The sequence below is a fragment of the Punica granatum genome, chromosome 6 (assembly GCF_007655135.1).
Source record: "Punica granatum isolate Tunisia-2019 chromosome 6, ASM765513v2, whole genome shotgun sequence".
Classification (NCBI taxonomy): domain Eukaryota; kingdom Viridiplantae; phylum Streptophyta; class Magnoliopsida; order Myrtales; family Lythraceae; genus Punica; species Punica granatum.
In genome coordinates, this window is record NC_045132.1 from 16447021 (window position 1) to 16470744 (window position 23724).

Consider the following 23724-nt stretch of genomic DNA (forward strand, 5'->3'; position numbering starts at 1 on the left):
GGAGAGATTCTCGGGGGATTGTTCACAGACGTTCAGCGACATTGAGAGCGGCTGAAAATGAGGGAACGCTCAGCACTCCGGGAGAGACCTATGGGATGTGACTTCTTCGAGCTCTGAGTGAGGATCATCATCGAGACCAGGCGGGAGCTTGTTCTTTCCATCGAGTCCTCTTTACCTTTCTCTTAGAATCATGCCTAGGATGAACTCTTTTGGTTTTATTGGTACTGTCATGAGCTAATTCTGTCGTTCTAGGGTTATGATGGAGCCAATATGGAACAAGATTTATGATACTCTTTTGAATTTATGTATTGGGAATTCCGTTTATTTATTCCATCTTGAGATTAATGCTTGCAATAGTCTGGCCAACTGTTGTATTGATCGGTTAACCTAATTGAACTTGGAAGAGGGCCTTTAGGTTTAGAACTGAGATAGGATAGCCTAAGTTCGATCTTGAGGATTCGAGTCGATTAGTGGGTAAGATAGGAATATATTTACAAACTTTAGGTAGCTAATTCAAGTTAGAGCGTAATGAATTTAGCTTAATTACAATTTCCGTAGGAATACAGGGATTTGTTAAGTTAGATATTTTTTCTAAGGAACTCGGAAAATACTTAGGATATATTAGGTAGTTGAGGTTAGTAAATGGATTCTTGATAAATTAATGATAAAGAGTATTGGGTAGTCTGGTGAAGTATCTAGAAAAATCATTATCCTAGGTCTTCTCCATTGATTGAACTTCTTGTTGAGTTATTTCTTGTTTTTAATTTTACATCTTAAAAACTGAATTCGCAAATTGGCTTGACCTTAGTTAGGTTGTTCTCATCAAACGCTAGTAAAATTGTTAGTACGAGTTTCTGTGGGAACGATCTTTACACATCATTTTACTATTTGTACGGCCTATGCACTTGGAGGTTGCTAAACCATCAACATGGCTCGCTGCAAAGGACCTCACCAAGGTTGCCAGCCACATCTAAAAGTTGTCGGCCTGTATGTTTCACCAAAGGCCACCTTTTCTCCTCTGCAAATCACTGCAGTCACAGATGCTGTCGGTAACCTCTATGGTTAGTCATGGGTCACTGAAGGCCACCCGGCCACCACCCCATTATAGGTTGCTAACGGCTTCTAATGACACCGATGACCTCGCTTGGGAGGAAGGTCCCCTCGAGCGAGCTGCCCTCAACAAACTATGTCAGGAGATATTATCGGCATGGCACCACACAAGTTATCATTTCAACAAAAAAAGGAATTAGTTTCTTATTTTTAAAGCAAGGAGCGTATGCAGCGTTCTGCTATACTATAAGGGGTGTACATAGAATTTATCAAAAAATTATCTTCGTTTCCTTTATTGATTTTATTACTCGGCATCGACTATAGGTATTTAACATAGGCTCATTGAGCATGTACGATGAGGAGCGTCCGTTCATGTAATGTGAGTATGCCGTGTAGGATTTTGAGCAATTCCTCAACCATGATTGAGCATCTTTTCGTTCATATTCTTTAATTTAATAACCCATCAAAAGTAATTAATAAAAAAAATTAAAGAATGTGAGAGATGAGCATAAGTTTATTAGTATTGTAGTGGTAGAAATATGGTTAGTTGTGTTAATAACTATCCATCCAACTTTTCTTATTTTTATTATGCTTTTTTCATATTTAATTTTTGAAAAAAAAAGACATTTTTGATGTGGACTTGACGCCGTTAATTTTACCTATGTGGTAATTTATCAGTGATTGCAAATTAAATTTACTTAAAAAATAACACCGAGGTGTTGGATGGTCGTTGAGAGGGGAACAAATCAAGGCTCCCCCCTTCTGGACCTCTACAAAGTGACACATATATCATACGTCCAATATGTTATATGGATATGGAACCTTTAAAATAAGAGTTGCAAATATATAACTCCTATTACTATAAAATGTACAAATCGTCCTATTTTTATAATATCGATACACGAAAATATGTATTATTTAATATAACTATTCATATGGGCAGTTGTATTAGATTTAGCATTATACCGTATATTGTTTCTGAATAAATTTCTATGAAAAATAAATAAAACCATCTCTATAAATATATTACAAATAAATTTAATAGTTTCTATTAAAAAAGAATAACATATAATAACAATAAATCTATAATCTCAATCAGTGTTTCATGTACTAATATATAATACTACATATAAGCCATAAACATAATAAGTCATAGAAACATACAGATTTTATTTATTTATTTACAAAAAATTAACAAAAAAAAATTACATGCACCCGCGCAAGCTTGCGTGGTTCTCAAGTCTAGTTTTTAATTAAAAAGCCGTGCTTAATATCTCAAATTCTTTTTAAAGAGTTCATTACTTTTAAAAATGGATTACCTCTTATCAAAAGGGTTTACTACAATAGCTTAGTTCATAATAAATTGATATATCCTAAAAAATCGTTGTAAATTTTCTATTAATTTATATCCTAAATAGATTGATATCGTATGTTGCAGATTAACAAATTGTGGGAGAAAGTATCAACTGAACGTGATCATGGGTATTGGGCCGAACAAAGATGAGGAAAAAAGTTGGATCTCTTCCTTAGGTTGAGACACGGGCCAAATTCTTTTTAATCTATTTCCTTGGAAAAATCACGTTAACAATGTAAATTGACGTAACTCATTAATTACTTCGGTTGGGTATAGCCGTTGCCGGAGACTGCCGAGCAAACTTTTAATGTATTATAAACGGGCTAAGGCCTCATAGGGCAGTTTGGTCTTTAGTCAAACAAAATGAATTTTGGTTGGCTGACTATAATAATTCGGGACACGAAGCTATGATATTTTCATTTGAAAAATCAGGGAAAATGACAATTTAAGGGCAGCCACAACTTAATAAATCAAAGGGATATTTTCACATAATATAATTTGTAATTAAGTTTTTACTGTTCTCTATATTTGAGATATACCATAAGTTTAAAAAAAAAATCAACATTGATGTACTATGGGCTTGGTCCTTAATGGAGGCCCAAAACAGGAACCACTAATGAAACAAGCATCGTGGGCCCATTTACGCACTGTGCCCAAGATGTATGCTCTCAGCCCATCGCCCAACTATCCCCAAATCGGATATGCCACCTACAAATAAGGTACTCTTAAATATTAAGAGGTCGCAGAATGATTTGTGGGAATCTCGGGAATATCTAAAATTAGTTTACGCCTTACAGATAGACTCTGAATGATTCTATTTTGGACTAATGCACTCATACTCACAAGAAGAAGATTGGACTCGAGAGGGAGTCGGGACAATTCCGATCTTGCCTTTTGCAGGTCATGCTGAAGGAACTGAAAGCTGAGCCTGGGAGAGTCAAGTGAGCGAATTCTTCAATTGTTTCAAACTTTCGAGACGTATAGAATACACTCCTGAATTCAAATTACGATGTGAGTTTGTTCATCTTCTTAGGGGCCCAAATCATGCTGGGGAGCCTTGTGAAGATATATATATATATATATATATATATATGTAGATAAACATTTCATTCATTAACATCATCATATAGCCATGATAATGGAATATTTTCTTCATATGGGTTAACTTTCGATTCTTTTCTTCTTAACTAAAAATCAATCTATGTAACTTCGAAAAACTATTAGGAAGAATAAATTAAAGGTGGGAATATTACCCTTTAAATCAATATTTATGATTTTTAATCATAGCATAAAAAATATTTTGAAAATAGAAAATTATATCGAAATTTGTCCTTCTCCTTTTGTGATATCGTTGAAGTTGAAGAAGAATGATAAGGAGGAGAAGGAGATAGTAGAGAAGAGAGAGAGAGAAGTGGGAGAGTGGATGATTAAAAAAATTTGAGGATCCATACTCAAGTTATGCACGAAAATTGTAACTAAAAGATTCAAACAAGTAGCATTGAGAGCGAGAGAGCGCGAGAGAGTGGTTTTCATGTTGGGAGGGTAGAGAGTGGATAAAAGAATAAGAGATGCCATAGTGCAGGTGGAAAAAAGAGAGTTAATAATAATAATTACTATTATTATTAGAAAATTTATCATTCCAAACTTAATTTTAATGGTCTGACTAATTAAAGGAATATGTAATATGGGCAATTTCGAAAACGAAATGTGAGACAAAAGGAATCATTTGACCTTTATAAGAGTACAACTAATTGAATCTAATATATATAGTAACTCAACGTACTCCCACGAAGTTCTCCCAATTGATTAATGCTGACATGCCACATCAATATCTTGAGAGATTCTTAACATGCCACATCAGCGTCTTGAGAGCTCTTGGTGAAAAGTCTCTTCATGTTTCCTACATTTAATATATAACTAGATACACACATATTCTTGGATGAAAAAACCTTAATTAATTAAAATGATTAAAGAAACTAAATAATTTATAAAATTAAAACAATTAAAAATAAAAGAAATAATTTACAAATAGATACATTAGTTCCATGATCTTTCTCTACTCTGCAGGCTAATGTTCAGCCTCTCTTCATCTCCCTATTCACCGGCTTTGTACATCTCACTTCTTCCTCTTTGTTCTCAACTTCTCTTACTCGTGAAACCAAGATTTTTGAACATACGTGTTAAATTATATTCTTTTTTGTGTAGTATGGTAAGTGTAATTCATTTAATGATCAGTATTTGACAAAAATATCCGTTTAATATTTGAAATAACAATGCAAGTGTATAATATATATATATATATATATATATTGCTAGAATTAGTTACACACTTAAAAGTTAAGATTTACCATAATATATTATCAAAAATAAAATAGTGCATATTCCCGCGCAACATGCGGGCCATGTGACTAGTTAACTAATTATTTTAACTCTTTTTAACTAGACGACCTATAATTTATAACATTATTTTATACTTTTCCTTTTTGGAAATTAAATATTAAACAAGTTTTAAAATGTCAAATTTATAGTGATATGAACGATTTAACGTTAATTTTTAGTTTTTTTCGTGAAATTTAAAGGTTATTTGTATACAATTTTTTTGAATAATTGACAAATATAACATTAAATCCTGAAAAAAAGGATGAGTACTTGTTAAATTAGTGATATTATTTTAAAAGGGATTCGATAGAGTAAGAAAATAAAAATGAGTTGAAATAATGGCTTGAAGAGATCACACCTTGTGTGTTGGCATGAATTACCAAATATGGTACATTGAATGGCCAGAGGAAACTCCTACTTACACATATTTTTATAATATATATAATCTTGTAAAATTAGTATTGTTAAAATTTAGGGAGGAAAAAATCAAATAGAAAATAGAAAGCTAAAGGAAGACACTCTTTTATATGGGATAAGGTTGGGAATGACTATTTTAACTCGTTCATCAAGTACCTACCCGGTCTCACCCATTAGTGCCGGATCTAACCCATCCTGTGCTAGAACAGGGAGGGCACAAGTAGTAAAATTATTACACAAGGCGCAGGTCAAGTCCATATATCTTTTGCAATCTGGCTCGATCCAACCCATGCATATTGATATAACTAGTTGGAGGGCCATGTGTGTTGTACGTGATTTGTGTTCCTGTGGGTAGTTAGTATTTCAATTGGAAGAAAACAAATAAATTATTTTACTAATATAATTGAAATCAAGTTTTACAGTAAATTACACTTAAAGGAACAACATATTGGATAATTTAATTAACAAAGATCATTCGATTCAGCCTGACAGTTTGGCATAGCCAGGAAAATCACTTATAGTCCATAAAACCGCAGCTCGCATATGAAAATTCTCCTTCTTAGACACATCATAAGTTTCCACACCATTCTCCCAAAGATCATTCAATTCCTCAATTAGGAGTTGGAGATAGATGTCAATATCATTTCTTGGGGCTGATGGTCCAGGAATCAGTAATGTTAGAAACATACAAGGTTTTCTCATGCACATCCATGTCAGTAGATTATATGGAGTTAAGACAACTGGCCATGTTCTATGTGCAACACTTAGGGGGCATTTGGTTTCAGAGTTAAATTAAGTTTGATTTTGATTTTGATTTTGATTGTGGAAAAAGACAAATAAGACGGTATTATAAATTTGACTTGGGAAACGTGTGTTTTTGTTGTGTAGTGGGTAAAGTTAAAATCAAAATCATGATTATAAAATCACATCATGAAACCAAACGGGCTCTTAAATGTCCTGAATAGATTGAATCCATCAGACACTAAGCCTACACTGACATTACGAGAATCTGACGCAAAATGACCAGGTAGATTATCGAAATTCTTCCAAGCTGGAGAATCCGCTAGATGCCTCAGAACTGTATCATCAGTGCGGGTCTCCACATGCCACCTCATGAGGTACGCCGCTTTGGATGACATAAATAACCTTTGAAGTCGTTGCTTAAGTGGAAAATAGCACAATATTTTTTGTGGCACATTTCAAGATTTGGAATTTGATTTCTTCGTTTGACCAACTAAGTTCCTTTCTTTCCATCTCAATTCACCACAAATGTGGCATTCAGAGTAATTAGCATTGTCTTTCCAACATAACATTACAATCGTTGGGACAAGCATCAATTTTCTCATAGCTAAGGCCCAACTGTCTAATGTACTTCATCGCTTCATAATATTTCACCTTATGAAAGTACTACTCTTAATAACTCAAGCAACATTGTAAATGATTTATTAGGCCACTTCCCAAGACATTTGATGAGGAATAACTGGATGATGAAGGAAAGCTTCGAATGACTTTGACAACCGAGATAGAGTTCCTTTCAACCATCCTCAATCAACTTATAAAACTTTGGGGTTTCTAAATTGGGCTCTGTTGTTTGTTCATTAATTTCATGAGTTGGGTCACTGAAGTGATACCCATCATCATGTCATCTAGCAACTCTTGCATACCTCCTCGTGCGCCATTATTATCTTGTATATTAGCATTAGCCGAAGTACACGAATAAGATGCACTCTCCCCATGTAGAACCCAATTTGTGTACCCTTGGATAAATCCATGGCACACCAAATGATTAAAGACTTCATCTCATTCTATCCAATAAAGATTAGAACATTTCTCACATGGACGGAGAATTTTATTATTTTGACTTGCTTTAGCAAAAGAAAAATCAAGAAACTGAATGACCCCCATATTATATTCATTGGTAGCCCTTGATCGATACATCCAACTCTCTTCCAATATCACCTTATAAATAAGAAACACAAATAAGAAAATACCTTCAATGATAGCATCAAGAATTTAAAAAGAGCAAACAACAAAGAACACAACTTATAGAATCAAGAATCATGCAAGAAACTAACTATGGAAAACCAAATCATGAAAGGAAAGCTATTTCTGATCTTGGTATTTCTAAAAAGCTTATTCGGTTAATTACATGATAGATTCAAAAAAAGTAAAAATAATAATAATAAATAACTATAGCAATATAAGTCGTGCAACCAGGTCTGATGTTACACAAATAAAAACAGTCGTTCAAATCAAGTGGTGAACTTTGAAGAGTTGGTTCCTGGTCTACAGAGCTCGATATTTTATGATTTCAATGTTCGTGGGAAGCTTTGTCGATGAACTACATGATAAATCAAGAATCAAGCAAAAAAAATAAATTAATTAAAAAACCCCAAATCATGCAATGGAAGTTGCTGTTACATAGAGAAAAGCAGAATTGTTCAAAGCTGGAGGTGAACTCGGTCTATGAAGCTCTATTTTGACTTGCTTTAGCAAACATAGAGTCAAGAAACTGAGGGACTACTCTGATAAATTCGTTGCTAGCCCTTGATTGATGCATCCAATTTTTTTTTCCCATTATCACCTTATACAAATAATGAAAAAATAAAAGCTGGACAAGGGCAAAATGGGATCTGAGCTTATACTAACCTTATTCGAGTGATTCCGTTTCCTTCAAGAGCAAATTTTCCTCCTCTTTAAGTTCTTAAAATGCCTGCAAATGAAAAAAAAAAGGAACATTACCTGATTTATAATTCAAGCCGAGAATTCAACAATTTCAGTTTCTTTTTAATCCCTTCAGATCAAAACTAGAGACTAGAATGATCACTAATAACAATTTCTTGTTAAGTGGGCTTGTAGAATCATTTGACGCAATTATCGGGGAGACCGAATAAACCCATCAACAACCACACAATAAACAAGAAATTACAACGATAATGGATGAAAACGATTAAATCGGCTCCGAAATAACATACTAGAACTTCAATGTATGCCCATACATCCCAACAGCAGCAGAGATAAGAAATATACATATATATATATATATATATATATATATTTAGGGTTATATATATTATATACATACATATGATTCTATACATAAAACCAAGAGAGCCAAGAATTAGGCATAAACATACGATACGAGGGGGAGAAAGTTGAAGAATGAATCAATTGAAAACTTTATGGCAATGACAACGGTGGAAAGACAAGCTTCCTATAATCCATAATGGAAAAATCAAGCTTCCTATAATGGAAAAACCTAAAATCCATAATTAAAGTAAAAAAAAAAATCAAGTAATCAATGACAATTATAGTTGCTGTTGCAATCACTAAAGGACGGCCTTCTTCGAGGGATCAACGATTATTCCACTACTCATACAAAGCGGAGACCCCGTCCCCCAGGGCGAATCTCCAATCGATCAAAATTAATCGACATTAAGTGGGAAAGAGAGATTGATGTACCTTGAATAATTGTCGAAACGACCGCAATTGAGCCCCGTGTGTGAAGATAGAGAAGTGATCGGGAGGGCAAGAGCAATAGGTCAGGGAGTTGAGAGGTTGAGCGAGTCGCAGAGAAATTTTGGGAAATCCAAAAGGACATTTCAGTGTTTAGCGCTTACCTTCACCTCCTTTTGCAAGTCAAATCCGATTGAATCTATCAGAACCGGACAATTTTTTGAAAACCAATAGAACAGCCATAAGAATCGATCTTAGATTTTTCCCAGAAAAAGAAAAAACGGGCGTAGGGGGAAAGAAAAGGAGAACGGTGGCCTCGAGGTCGACTGGAACAGCTTGCGACGAGGTCAGTGGCAACGGCAGAGGCAACCAATGAACTCGCATGGGTAGTGGTGGTAGGGATCGGGTCGTCGCCGCTCGAGTTTCTCTATATTTGGCTTTAGAGTTTATTTTTAATACTATTATATTTAACTTCACTTATTTTCAATTCAACAACACAATTATTACTCTCTCTTTTTAAAAAAAAAATTTAACTATTCAATTTAATTTTAAATATTAAATTCTTTCAACTATTCATTACTTTTTCAACAATTCAACACAATCATTACATTTTTTCAACTGTTCATTACTTTTTCATAATTTTTCCTATAATTCAACTATCAGCACCCCGTTTTGGTCTACCGATATCAGGGGAGGGCAAAATCGTCATTTCGTCGGAGGGAAGCATTCCTGACTAATTGTCCAGACATTCATGGCTCTTGAATTTGTGGCATGTTTTTCTTATTTAACTTCAATTTTACATTTTTTAGAAAAATACTCTATGGGACGTTTTCGGATTTCACGTGCATCAACTCCAATTATCAAAATCCGGAACAAAATGTGGGGCCGAAGATTACTTCTTTGCATAATATGGATCCTCGAATTTTTCTGAGTACGGTGGTGGTCCGGACAATTTTTTAGACATCCAATTGAAAAGACTAAAATTTTAGTCTTTACACGGATCAGATTCAAATTTTAAAATCTGATTTAAAAAAAAAAGGTCAAACAGTTCGTCAAATTCAAAGTTTAAAATCTGATTAAAAAAAGTCAAACGAATCATTTGACTTCTATTTCACCGTTCCTTGCCGCCTACTTTTTCATTTCTTTCCCTTTTCTTTTTTCCTTCCTTCCTTCTTCTCTTTCTTCTTCCGCTCGATCTGCTTCCCTGAACAGACCTGCAACTTTTCCTTTTCCTTCTTTTCCTCTGCAAATGGCCAATCCAAATCACCTGCCATCCCTTTCCCTTTCTCCTTCGCCTTCCTCTATTCTCTTCCACTGACACACGCAGCCTTCTCTAGAGCAAACCATCCAATCTCTCTGATGCGATTCCCGCCAAGAATGACGAGACCCGACAACTAAAGGAACCCAAGATCGTTCCACGATCAGATTTGATTGACGAACCATCGACCCGTTGTTTACGACAAAAACAAGAACCTTGGTATAACTGACCTCAACCCGTTGTTTAATGCGAAACAAGAACCTCGGTATATAGGAAGACGCCACAAACGGTAATGGAAAACCGCTTGATAAGTCGATGAAGACGCCACAAACGGTGGTGGAAAGCCGTTTGATAAGTCGATGATGAACGCCACGGAAACTTCCGATAAGTTCGATTAGTTCTTCAAGAACCAAAGAGAATACTCTCACAATTTTCTGAATGTTCCTCTCATTAAAAATTGACTAAGATGAATATATATAGACATAAAGTAATCCTAATCTGGTCATATCTCCTCCTATAGATAAGGAAATTAAAAACAAGAATATCAATAGAGATATGACATAATCTATAAAGATATAAAATCTAAATACCCCTAGAATATCTCTATGAGATTTAAACTTCAAACAAATCTGATGTTATCTTCTGTTGATCATCAACTATTCTAGAAGCTTCCTTAAACACTTGTTGAATTTAGCCTTGTCCGGAATCTTCTATAACTTGAATAATGTTGATGGATCTTTGTGGATCACGTGATTCATGTCCAGTGGGCCTCCACGAATTTGCTTGAGCCCAAACCTCTTGAATCAGGCCGTTGAGTTCATCTTTAAACTTCTTTGCTCGTGCTCGCGTAATCGGTCCAATTGGAACTTGAGCTGGATCCCTTAAAGTCGTGTTACGATTTGCATCATTCCCCTCCTCTTGAAAAGGATTTGTCCTCAAATCATCACCTACATCAAAAGGAAGCAAATCAGCAACATTAAAAGTAGCACTTACATTGTACTCACCAGGTAAGTCTAGTTTATAAGCATTGTCATTGATGTGCTCCAGGACTTGAAAAGGTCCATCTCCTCTTGGAAGCAGTTTGGAACGTCTTTGCGCCGGAAATCTCTCTTTCCTCATATGCAACCAAACCCAATCTCCGGGTTCAAAAATCAGCTTATGACGGCCCTTGTTGGCGTGTTTTGTATACTTCTCCGTTTTTCGCTCAATGTTGAGTCTTGTTTTCTCATGAATCTGCTTGACCAATTCAGCTTTCTTTTTGCCATCTAAATTAACATGCTCAGTCAAAGGTAAAGGAGATAAATCCAATGGAGTTAAAGGATTAAATCCATAAACAACTTCAAATGTTGAAAATTTAGTAGCGGAATGAACAGATCTGTTATAAGCAAACTCAACATGTGGTAAACACTCTTCCCATGTTTTAATGTTTTTTTTTATGATTGCCCTCAACAAAGTAGACAAAGTTCTATTTACTACTTCCGTTTGACCATCAGTTGTGGGTGACAAGTAGTAGAAAATAACAGCTTAGTACCTAACTTACACCACAAAGTCTTCCAAAAATAGCTCAAGAACTTAGCATCTCTATCCGAAACAATTGTTCTAGGCATGCCATGTAACCTCACAATCTCCCTAAAGAACAAATCAGCAACATGCGAGGCATCATCCATTTTGTAACATGGAATAAAGTGTGCCATCTTAGAAAATCTATCCACAACCACAAAAATTGAATCTCTCCCACGTTTAGTCCTAGGTAATCCTAACACAAAATCCATTGAAATATCAATCCAAGGCTCAATAGGAATTGGTAAAGGAGTATACAAACCGTTAGGCTGCACTCTGGATTTAGCTTGCCTACACGTAATGCATCTACCATAAATTCTCTCAACATCTCTTTTCATATGTGGCCAATAGAAGTGTTCTTGCAAAGTAGCTAAAGTCTTTGCAATTCCAAAATGTCCCATTAATCCTCCACCAAGAGATTCATGCACCAATAACTTTTCCTTCCTAAACACATCTAAAACAGATTTCAAATGTACCTTATGATCATCTAAGTTTTTGCTGTAAACGAGTATATCATCAAAGTTGACAACCACAGATCTACCTATAAATGCACGCAAAACACGATTCATAAGTCTCGTAAAGGTGCTTGGAGTATTAGTCAAACCAAAAGGCATAACTAACCATTCATACAAACCGTATTTTGTTTTAAAGGCAGTTTTCCATTCATCTCCTTCTTTCATTCTAATCTGATGATAACCACTCTTTAAATCAATTTTAGAAAATACACAAAAACCATGTAGCTCATCTAACATATCATCTAAGCGAGGAATAGGATGACGATACTTTACCGTTACGTTGTTGATTGCTCGGCAATCAACGCACATTCTCCACGTCCCATCCTTCTTAGGTACAAGTTTAACCGGAACGACGCATGGACTCATGCTTTCCCTCACGTACCCTTTCTCCAACAACTCATTTACCTGCCGTTGAAGCTCCTTTGTCTCCTCAAGATTGCTCCTATAAGCTGGTCGGTTTGGAATTGTCGCACCGGGAACAAAATCAATTTGATGTTCAATCCCTCGGATTGGAGGTAAGCCATGTGGTGTTTCCTCGGGAAAGACATCCTCATACTCCTGCAAAAGAGAAACAACAGAACTAGGAAGAGAGATATCAAGTTCGTTAGTATTGAAAAATGCCTCTTTGTACAAAAGTACAATCATCGGCTGATTTAAAAACATTGCTTGCCTAATTTCTCCCATGTCTGCATAAAAATTCTTTTGTTTTCTCTCTGATTTTCTCTCAATGGCCGAATTTTGATTTTCTTTTTCTCTCTCATTTTCTCGGCCTCTCTCTGATTTTCCCTCGTTTTCTTCTGTTCACTCTCTTTCTTTTGATCACTCTCTTTTTGCAATCTCACTTGATCCTCATGTACTTGCTGCGGAGTCAATGGTACAAGAGTGATTGATCGTTGATTAAGTACAAAGGAGTATTTGTTCGTAAAGCCATCATGCTTCACACGCCTATCAAATTGCCATGGACGTCCAAGCAACAAATGTCCCGCTTGCATCGGTATTACATCACACAACACTTCATCTTCGTATTTACCGATTCGAAATGCAACTAACACTTGCTTGTCCACCCTTATTTCACCACTATCATTTAACCATTGCAATTTGTATGGCTTGGGTGCTTCAGCATGGGTAGTCCCAATTTTTCCACCATTGTTATGCTTGCGACATTAGTACAACTACCATCATCTATAATTACACTACATACCTTGTCTTTGATGTAGCACCTAGTGTGAAAGATGTTCTCCCGCTGTATTTCTTCAACTCCTTTTATTTGCAAGCTCAATGCTCTCCTTGCCACCAATGTTAATGCATCTGGAGCTAAATATTTCTCCTCGGGAACGTCCTCCAATGGGGGCATGTCATCGGGATCACTCTTTCTTTGGAACGATGGGAATTTCATCTTAATACTACCCAAGTTCTTGTCTTCCCGATTCCTATCTTCTCTAAACCGCCCTCCATGTTTCCTGTTACTAACAACTGAATCTCGATCATCTTCATCAAAACTAGCCCCATAATTCTCTTCATCTTCAACCCTCACTTCCCTCGGTTGAACTATTTCCTTCCTACATGCATTAAGAGAGTTTTGTGGCTGCTCCACACGTTTATTCTCCATCAGATCTATCCGTTCATGAAACTGCTCAAACTCCAACCTCATCACACGCCTCATCTCACTCATCATGGCCTCTATAAGTATTTTCGAATCAGCTAATTCCGTAGCACCTTCGGGAATACTCTTAGCACTGTTGTGAGACATGATTGCTGCAAAATAAAGTTAGAAAAAAAAGGACCTCACAATTCTCTCCCTTACGTGTTTACACTCAAGAATGTGAATCACTCTACACTCGTGTTTTCACTCAAACAAACGTGGCTTTTAACCCTCTAATGTTCTTACCACTCCTGCCTTTTTTTCCACTCAATAATTCTCTTTAAGATCTTTTGGAACTAAACAAACAATTCTCCAAAATTTCCAGCAGCAATTCCCCAAGAACTTACCAAGGAAAATTAATATTTCAAGGAAATTTCAAGAAGAAAAGAAGCAAGAGAAAAGGCAACTAGAATGAAGTATATCAGAATGTTATATGAAATTCTGGAATCAAAATCAATGTAGATCACAAAGAAAGGGAAATAACAACTTTAGAATGGTCTGATGTAAACTGATGTAAAGAATTTGGATCAAATTAACAACGATGTCTTATTTCTTTTCTTTCGACCCTTCTTTTTTTTTCAGCTCTGTATTTTTTTTTGGCCGATTTTTTCTTTTTCAGCTCTTTTTTTTTCAGCTCTGTATTTTTTTTTTGGCCGAAATTTTTTTTTTTCAGCTCTTTTTTTTTTGCTGCTAACAATCCACAAAGAACATACTCGATGAAGTGAAACTCAGCAAATTGACAAAAAAAAAATGGATAGGATAAACCCGATTTGGAACCTGATGCTCTGATACCAAATGATGCGATTCCCGCCAAGAATGACGAGACCCGACAACTAAAGGAACCCAAGATCGTTCCACGATCAGATTTGATTGACGAACCCTCGACCCGTTGTTTACGACAAAAACAAGAACCTTGGTATAACTGACCTCAACCCGTTGTTTAATGCGAAACAAGAACCTCGGTATATAGGAAGACGCCACAAACGGTAATGGAAAACCGCTTGATAAGTCGATGAAGACGCCACAAACGGTGGTGGAAAGCCGTTTGATAAGTCGATGATGAACGCCACGGAAACTTCCGATAAGTTCGATTAGTTCTTCAAGAACCAAAGAGAATACTCTCACAATTTTCTGAATGTTCCTCTCATTAAAAATTGACTAAGATGAATATATATAGACATAAAGTAATCCTAATCTGGTCATATCTCCTCCTATAGATAAGGAAATTAAAAACAAGAATATCAATAGAGATATGACATAATCTATAAAGATATAAAATCTAAATACCCCTAGAATATCTCTATGAGATTTAAACTTCAAACAAATCTGATGTTATCTTCTGTTGATCATCAACTATTCTAGAAGCTTCCTTAAACACTTGTTGAATTTAGCCTTGTCCGGAATCTTCTATAACTTGAATAATGTTGATGGATCTTTGTGGATCACGTGATTCATGTCCAGTGGGCCTCCACGAATTTGCTTGAGCCCAAACCTCTTGAATCAGGCCGTTGAGTTCATCTTTAAACTTCTTTGCTCGTGCTCGCGTAATCGGTCCAATTGGAACTTGAGCTGGATCCCTTAAAGTCGTGTTACGATTTGCATCACTCTCCATCGAATCCTCACCTCCTCACGGGCCATGTCTCTATCTCCACGTGTTGACCTTTTCCCTGCTCTGCTCCTATCTTCCTCTTCAATTTCTCTGGCCGAAAATTCCATCAGATCATCAAAGCTTTCTCTAGCAACTCCTATTCATCCTCGGCTACCTAAGAACACGAAACAATAGCTCACCCACCTCCATCACCTCACCATCACCATAACCTGCTCTTGTCATCTGATCTCCGGTTTTTCTTCCTGCACGAAACCCGACCCTGACCAGCTCACCATCTCACGTAAACTCACGCTCTCTCTTAGTGGAGACCAGACCTCCCTGACCTCTCTTTCTCTCTCAATTCAACTCTTTGAAAAAACTCCCACAACTCAGTCTCTCCAACCACTCTCAGTACACAGATGACCCCTCAGCTTGTTCCCTCGATCTCATCACTACCCTCAGGTCATGCTCCTCCCTCTGACACCCTCAGCTAACCCTCACTAGCTCGAGCTCACTCGATCTCCTCTCAAACTCTCTCAGCTCCTCTTCAACACCCTCAGCTTCTCTCCAACTCTCTCAGCTCCTTTAGGGCTCGACCCTCATCAGAGCTTTCCCCAACAGACATCCCTCAGCTCAGCACTCACTCTCACATCCTCCGCAGCCCACACTCTTCCCCTCAGTTCACCCTCTTCCCCAATCCTAGATTCTCTCGACTCTCTCAGCTCTCTTCTTGGCCTGAAGACTTCACAAATCGGAGCCTAATAGCTCTTTCATCCCCGCCATTCCCTTAGTTAAGTAGCCCAACGTCCCGCGACCTTAAGGCCACCTCCAGTCACACTTAAGGACCTCCCAAGGGTTGGACGCAGCCTGGTCATACTGCTAGAATCACCCCAGCTCTCATTTTCTTCTCTTGATATCCATTTACACTCTCACGGTCCTTTTGTGTCATCTCGGGTCAACACAGGTTCTCGGCGCCCACGAGCCACTTGTTGCCTTGTCCAAGAACCTCTAGAGAGCCCAAAGCCTTCCCGTGCCCTACTGGAGAGGTCATCCCGTTTCACTCGTGCAAGCCAAGCCCTCCCGAGGCTCACTCCTCTAGTCGGGTCTGTTCTATCAGTTAGGTACCCGACCAGTCCAGTAATATTATCCAACTTCCAACAGCTCACTCTATCATCCCGAGGCTAGGTATAAACACTATCTCGACTTAGAGAAGCTAGGTCTTTTAGTTCTCTAGGCTTGTGGGGTGATAAGGCGGTCCTTGACCGATATTACGCATGTTTTCGATTAATACGTCGTTAGTTCATGTATACTTTTGTTTAACATCACATTACATGTTTGTATGGCGGGAAAAGATTAAATTCGGGGTAAAGGAGACCGTCTAGGCTCGAGAGTGCCTTCATGACTCTCTTGAGTACAAAACGGCCTCCTCTCCCTCGATATTAGTCAGTTCCCGTGTTCTCATGTTTATCAGTTTCATGAACAGGTGTCGTTTTATCGATTCCATTAATATCGTGTTTTGTGCGTGCTTGAATGTTTCTTTTTGTTTGTAAGATCATGACGGCATCGGCTTTACAAAATATGTATTATTATCGTGTTTAATGTTTGATGCATGTGAGAAGCGGTTAAAATCGGGTGAGGAGACCACTTAAGACTCGAGCCGAGTCAAGATAATTCACGGCCTTTCTCCTAGAGAAGGGGCTAAGAGTCCTTGACCCATCTCGGGTCGAGGGTAGCCTCATTTTTCTGGTTTAAAATCGTTTCTCGTATTGTGTGCGACCGTGTTTTCATTTCGACATTAATTGGAGATAAATCGCATGATAAACGCGTTAGTTTTAAGTAATATGCATGGATTTGGATATCGTGACTATCTCGGGCCCACAATGATCCAAGAGCATATCGATCATCATTGATCGGGCGTTCTTGGCTTTCAGGGACCCACCTTGGCCCTCGTGTAACACCTTTTTGTCAATCCGTAATATTTAAAGCACAAGGCAAAGATCATTAAAAATTTCACACATGGGGAAATGGATATTTAACTTGGCTAAATAAACTACTTGGCTTTAAGCAAAATGCATAAATTGGCTAATAATTGATAATCAGTAGGTTAAGAACGGGTAATCTTGCCCTTTTCAAACTCAAATTTTGCAAATTATTAAGGCGCGTGGTCCTATGTAGCATGGATGTTTGAGAAAGACTCGTGTACCCTGACTCAGGCATTTGCCTAATTTTAGGCAGTTCAGGTCGAGGTGCATGAGCCTTTTTTAGATCACTTCCGGGTAGATCAACCAGTTTTTTGGTTCTCTCAGGGTTCCCACATAACCCTGGGGGATCCAGGGGATCGGTCAACACCAGCTACAGGTCGAGGTGGCCCGCATCGCATAGTCTCAACTTTCTCGAGGTCATTTTTCAGCATAAGAGCAATATCATATATTCTCAACTTACTAACAACTCTAGGGTTGGGATAATCGAAACACTTCGGGCTATGGGTGAAGACGGGCAGCCTATGCAGGCGCAGGTTCATTTGCATTGCTCGCTTCATCCGACTAAAGTGCTTCTGTCATTCTAGTATAGCTCCGGGCACTTAGAACGGGTTTATTTGTCATAAAACACGAAATTTGACTAATCATGCACTTGGCATAATCGAACATGGGCAATTAGGCAAAAAGGGATAGGTTCTGGGTTTTTAAGCAATAACATGTTCTTGTCATAATACGTCAAGTTCGTATTGTCACTGTAACAAAACAATTAAAAGGAACCACCCACACATTCTTAGCCGAACTAACACCATACGCGAACATGCCCTCTTGTTTGTTTAGGCTAGAAAATTGTTTGCCAAGCAATCCAAGTCCATAATTGGCTAATCACGTAAACACGGCGTTTAATACACAACTTGTTTGTTTTTATCTGTTTTTGTTTGTTTTCTGTTGTTTTATCGCGATTCAAGTCGAAACCCATAGGGTACATATTGCACGGGATCAAACGCCCTTAACCATCGATCACGAAGTCCAACACCCATACACATTGAGCGCGTGCAACCCGAGTGCGGAATAGGGTCAAGCGGTGATAGTGTCTAAGTAGAAGATGACTTGGAATTGAGAGCGTGAACCGTGGTTAGATATTCGTTCGGGAGCTCTACCAGTCCCACAGCTATCTTGAGGGTCGATCGACCCTCTTACTATCTGTTAGTTCAATTGGACCCGACCCCCCGGCTCTTTGAGCCCGCTTTACCTTAATTTATTTCTCAGTTATTCAGATCTCACGGTAAGCCAGAGCGGAATATTTGGTCTAACATGAGTTGACTGGGATCCAAGTATTGTAATTTTTATATTTATTTGAGGGTATATTATAAGGATATTTTATTTGTACATTTATTTGTTCATTGTAAAGATCCCGGTTGGTGAGTGAATAGTTTGAGTGTTGAGCTAATCGAATCGATCTACTTACCCGAGAAAGAGTAGACTCAACGTCTCGCAGTTTCGGTTTGCGTGGGTAATCAGCCATCATGGTCCGATGAATCGTAGCGCGAGGATAGCAAAACTGATTCCTCGATGTGCAGGTTTACTCCTTTCTCGGGCTCTTAACCCGAATCAATCGTTTCATCGAATTTATGATATCAAAACGGGTAAGGAGAGAGCATCTTAAATCACGTGGTAAATACATAAACATGGCAAGCCTAGGCAAATAGAGTACTAATAGGGCGTGCGAGATATAGGCCGCACGTAACAGAACCTCCGAATCTAGACTCTCCGATTTTACATGACCATAGCCTTAGCAAACTAGGTGTATTCCACACCCCTTGAACCGGGCAACTTACCAGCCATCGACTTTCGGGTCGTAAATAGGCAAGTGGCGACTCTTTCTCACGCTTGTCCGTCACGTGTCCCCATAGGAAGGTGGACACTCCCAAACCATGCGATAGCACGTGCATGCAGGCCCTGACGAGATTAAATTCGGGTCCGCACATCAACAACACAATCATTATATCCCAATTAAATATATATATATATATATATATATATACACACAAAGTTAGAATAAAGTTGAGCTTAACTCAACTCTAATTCCAAACAAGGTGGACCAAGTAAATACGAGTCTAATTTGTCTCTAATTTTCTGTTTCAATACGCAGTTTCTGTTGTAGTGTATCTTTTTTTATCTTTTATTTATTTAAATTCTGTAAATAAATAATTGGAATATTTTGTAACTATTTATTATCATACTTATAGTTTGCGTAGTATTATATATAAATGTAATATTGATAGAGGGTACGAATTCGGCTCTAGGATGAGTAGAATCCAGTTAAAATTGACTGTTGCACTTGGAAAGTCATTGAACTCGCGAGTTTCGGGTTTATATAAAAAAAATTTAATTCATTTATTGATATAAAAAAGATAGGATCATTCTTACATTTAATAGTAACAATAGTTACATATTTGCCATGGTGAGTTTATAAAGTTCAGTGTCCAAACAACATATTGGACATATGATCTATTTATCATTTTCATCTAGAAACTCATTATAATCGTAACTTCAATGGCCAATTCTAATAGTAGGGCGCTTGAACATCAGTGGCAGATCGTTTATCAAATTTCCTTGCAATATGCATGGCCCTTAAGTTGGAATGTCAGAGATTGAGAACATCTCTATTGTTGTTGAATGTCAACATCGGAATGAAGTATTGTTGAGCTCTATAGTCATCAATAATGAGTAAAGCCATTGAATAATTATATAGAAATTGTAGAGATTTTGTTTTTATTGCACCCTTTAGGTAGAGAATTCCTTCAATGCGCTTCCTTCGATGAAAGAATAAATTTGTTCCATAAAGCAACATACCGGATATATTGCATGTATTTGCTATGCATCGCAAGAACCTTCTTACGAAGTGGTCTATCATTGCCAATCAGGGTATTAAGTACTATAAGTTTAGTTGTTTCAACATTGTGACTCAATGAGGTCATCTAACAGTTTTCAATACATTTTGGGGCGACAAAGTAACATATGTTAAAGTCTAAATATAACTTTAAATAATTACATATAAATTTTCCGTTTACATGGCGTCATAGAGTTGATCGGAGATTGATAGGCCGGTCACCCAAGTAAAGTTTGAGATTGGACTTTCTCATAAATATAATGAAAAATGCAATAATAGTCGATATTGGTAACGTTCGGAGCAAAAACAAAGCTTCAACTTTCAATAAAAACAATATTTGAATTTAGCATAAATTACTAGTTAAATGATATCAAAATCAATTATTTCCAAATTTCTCTCTAATCAACCATATTTCTTTTAATCTGCAAATTAAGAAGCTTTGAATTTTACTATTTTTATAAGAACATTTACTGTTAAAATAATAGGCGGTGAAAACCATATTTCTTTTAATTTGAAAATGAATCGTGGGCTCTCTGGTGTATAGATTTGAGAAATAATAATTATAAATTCAACGTAAATAAAAGAATAATAAGCAAGATGAAAAATATGAAAAAGAGACTGTAAGCAATTGAAAACCCTAAAGTGAAAATATGAACCTGATCGAGCAATCAAAAATATAGAAATAACAATTATAAAGTGAAATTCAAAATCATAAGAAGTACCCAAAAAAAATCATAGTTGAGCATTTTTTTTACAATCAATAAGGAGTGTGAAATGGCTATATGTATTATGATCAATGTCTATCTATGGATCCCATATGACAACCCCACAATATATAAGAGTAGGTGTTTTATCCTGACTACGAATGAAAGCTTTTTTTTGGGAAATGCTATGTTGTATTTGGTATGTATAAACTCGGCACTAAAAATGATATTTGGCGCGGAAGGTTTGGTCATATTAAGGTACATTAGACTCCTAATTTTAACATGTGAGTTTTTCTTTTGAATTCCAATATTGAAATTCAAATGTGTTACCGGTTCAACATATCTAGTGGAAAAGGGAAAATACCTTGTAAGCATAATCTGCAGTCAATAGAAGTTGCAGAAAGGAATTTTACCACACCTTTGCTAGAGACAGAAAGCATAATATTGTTGCAATAGACTGTGTGCATACAACAAAGTTTGTCATTCATCACGCCTTTGCTAGAGACAGATGCATAATATTGCATCACAGTAATTTGTACATTCTGCTCGACGTCCTCATCTCTGGATTTGAAGACATATTTTAAGTCTGAATCCATCTTCTCCATAATAGAAAAATAATAGATATTGCATAGCTGTGAAGCTAGGTTGCAACTTTGTAATTCATTGTAAGCCCTCAATTTTGTGTTGAATATTGATGTCATTGCTCATTGCCCGAATCATCTACAATTAATGTTGCTACTTAAGGACAAGAAGGGAAGTTGTACTGCCTACCATCTCTGGATCTATTGGCAATCAATCAATGCTTCATTTTTCGGACACTATAATCATGTAATCTATCTCTAGCCATTCTGAAGGACACTGCACCAAAACATTGTGCTTATCTAACATTTTCAGAAGATCTCTAAGTACTTCTTCATCAAGAGAACTCCCAGGAGCATCAACATGTATGGACTCAAGTCTGTACATAAAGTTGACAAAAGCAGGCATTCATGCCATCTAGTGGGGCAAATAACTACGAAGCTGGTGATGTCACCCGTTTAAATGAAAAATGTATGGTCCACCTTGTTGATTGATCTCTTTGTCAACTTTTTCTCTCATATATGTGTGAGAGAAAATCAAGTTTTACATCCTAACGCGATGTCTAAATGTTGCAGATCTTCTACCTCCTCGATAATAATGTAATACCTTTAACAAAGGGGGAGCATCTTTGAAGAATGGGAACTGGATGCGTCCTTCCAAACAACACAAGGAGAATGTTAGATTTCTTGAGTGTTTGTATTTCTCCGGCCTCTCTTTGTAGAAATATAAAGCACCACTCACAAATACATATTGGTTTCCCAAAATTTCATGGCTCATTAATTGTCTCTAGTAAATGCTGAGTGTTTGTATTTCTCCGGCCTCCCTTTGTACAAATATAAAACACCAAAATACTCACAAATACATGTTGGTTTCCCAAAATTCCTTGGCTCATTAATTTTCTCTAGCAAATGAGAGATCAAATGTCAAAGGATGAGGAGTAAGTCACAAAAATGCTTCTAAAGCCATAATATACTTAAACCGAGAAAGGTCTATGATTTCAAAATGACACGACTGTACCACGTTGTTAAATGTAAACCTGCCACATTGTTGGCGGAGGGCGTGCTGCTAATATTATTGGGGGATCTGCCACTAGTAAAAGATCACCATTAAAAGGAGGTTGTCATGAATACTTTGAAAATATCATTTTATATCAATCATAGAGTATTTTTTGTATCTATATATTCCTCTCTCTTTGAAAATATCATTTTATATCACATACCTGTTGAAGAATGTCTGTAAATGTTCATGTTGAAATTGATCTCACACAATAAAAAAAAAATCCGAAAAGAAAAAGAAGCCGAGAAAAAGCTTTACTAATATATAGATTCGGTCAAATTGATGAAATCAATTAGAATACTTTTGCTTTATCATCCATTGATGCAGAATAACCGTTTTGAAATGCAATAGGTTTCTTTATGTAAAGTATCCATCATATATTAACAATTGATAAAATCTTAAAAGGGTCAGGCTTCAGTATTCGGAATTTGCATATTTAAAATTTTTATCCCTTTCAAAATTGGTTAATGGGCTTACTTCCAATTCATTAGTTCGATCATTGCAGTAGTTGACACTCGATTTTTAGCAGGTTTCAATAGAATGGACCGGCCGATTTCGTGTGGTTCTCTGATGATATGAAGGACTAAACTCAATTGATATCAGGACTGCATACAAACATGATAATGATTGCTTGAAGTGTCTCATTTGGCGAACCAGTTTCGTGCCCCGTGAGTGCGATGAAATAGAAGGCCCAGCCCGACGGTAGGGCCAGTTGGTGCTGCTTACAAGGCCGATTGGCTGAGTAGGGAGGGTCGGTTGGCCTTCCTGCACCCACTTACCCACGTAAACCGAGCTCGAGTGTGAAACCTGGGTATTAGTTCGGTTTGACCCTAGAATCGGTAGGATGGTGGGAAAAGAGATACAAAATTTTGAGTTATGCCAAGATAGGGCCTGACTTTGCAGACAGCACCGACCGGCCCTGCCACTAATGTGCGCCTGCAACAGGCATCAATACGATCTGACCGTATTCGAGGCAGGAAGCCAAGGAATCCGATTTGAAATCCGCAGGACCATACATAGAGAGCTGATCGGCGTACATGTGGATCGGCCAACTCTGTTGTTAGTAGTGACCGGCAATCCTTGAATGCCGACCGGCGGATCATGCTCCCAAAACTCTATAGATAGAGGTCATTTCTCTGGTGTTGGGGGCGGCAACATTAAGAGGGAATAGAGGTATAAGAGCCGAAAGGCTAGACGAATTCTGAGATAAAAGGAAAAGAATGAGAATGAGTGGAAGAAAAGTCAAGAAAAGTGAGAGAAATGAACTCAAGGACTTCACTGTAGTTCTAAGAAGAAC

The 23724-nt window shown here is 37.2% G+C and overlaps 1 long non-coding RNA gene across 2 annotated transcripts; it reads right to left on the bottom strand.

Annotated features, from left to right (window-relative positions):
• Positions 1 to 6312: 6312 nt before the first annotated feature.
• Positions 6313 to 9063, bottom strand: LOC116211892. Of its 2 annotated transcripts, none has more exons than XR_004157774.1 (3): positions 8663 to 9063; positions 7850 to 7913; positions 6313 to 7159 (listed from the first exon to the last, which is right to left on the bottom strand). It is a non-coding gene; the product is annotated as an uncharacterized LOC116211892 (long non-coding RNA). The 2 variants fall into 2 exon arrangements; XR_004157773.1 differs by lacking the exon at positions 6313 to 7159 and adding an exon at positions 7200 to 7541 and having other exon boundaries at positions 8821 to 9063.
• Between the last annotated feature and the right edge of the window lie 14661 nt (positions 9064 to 23724).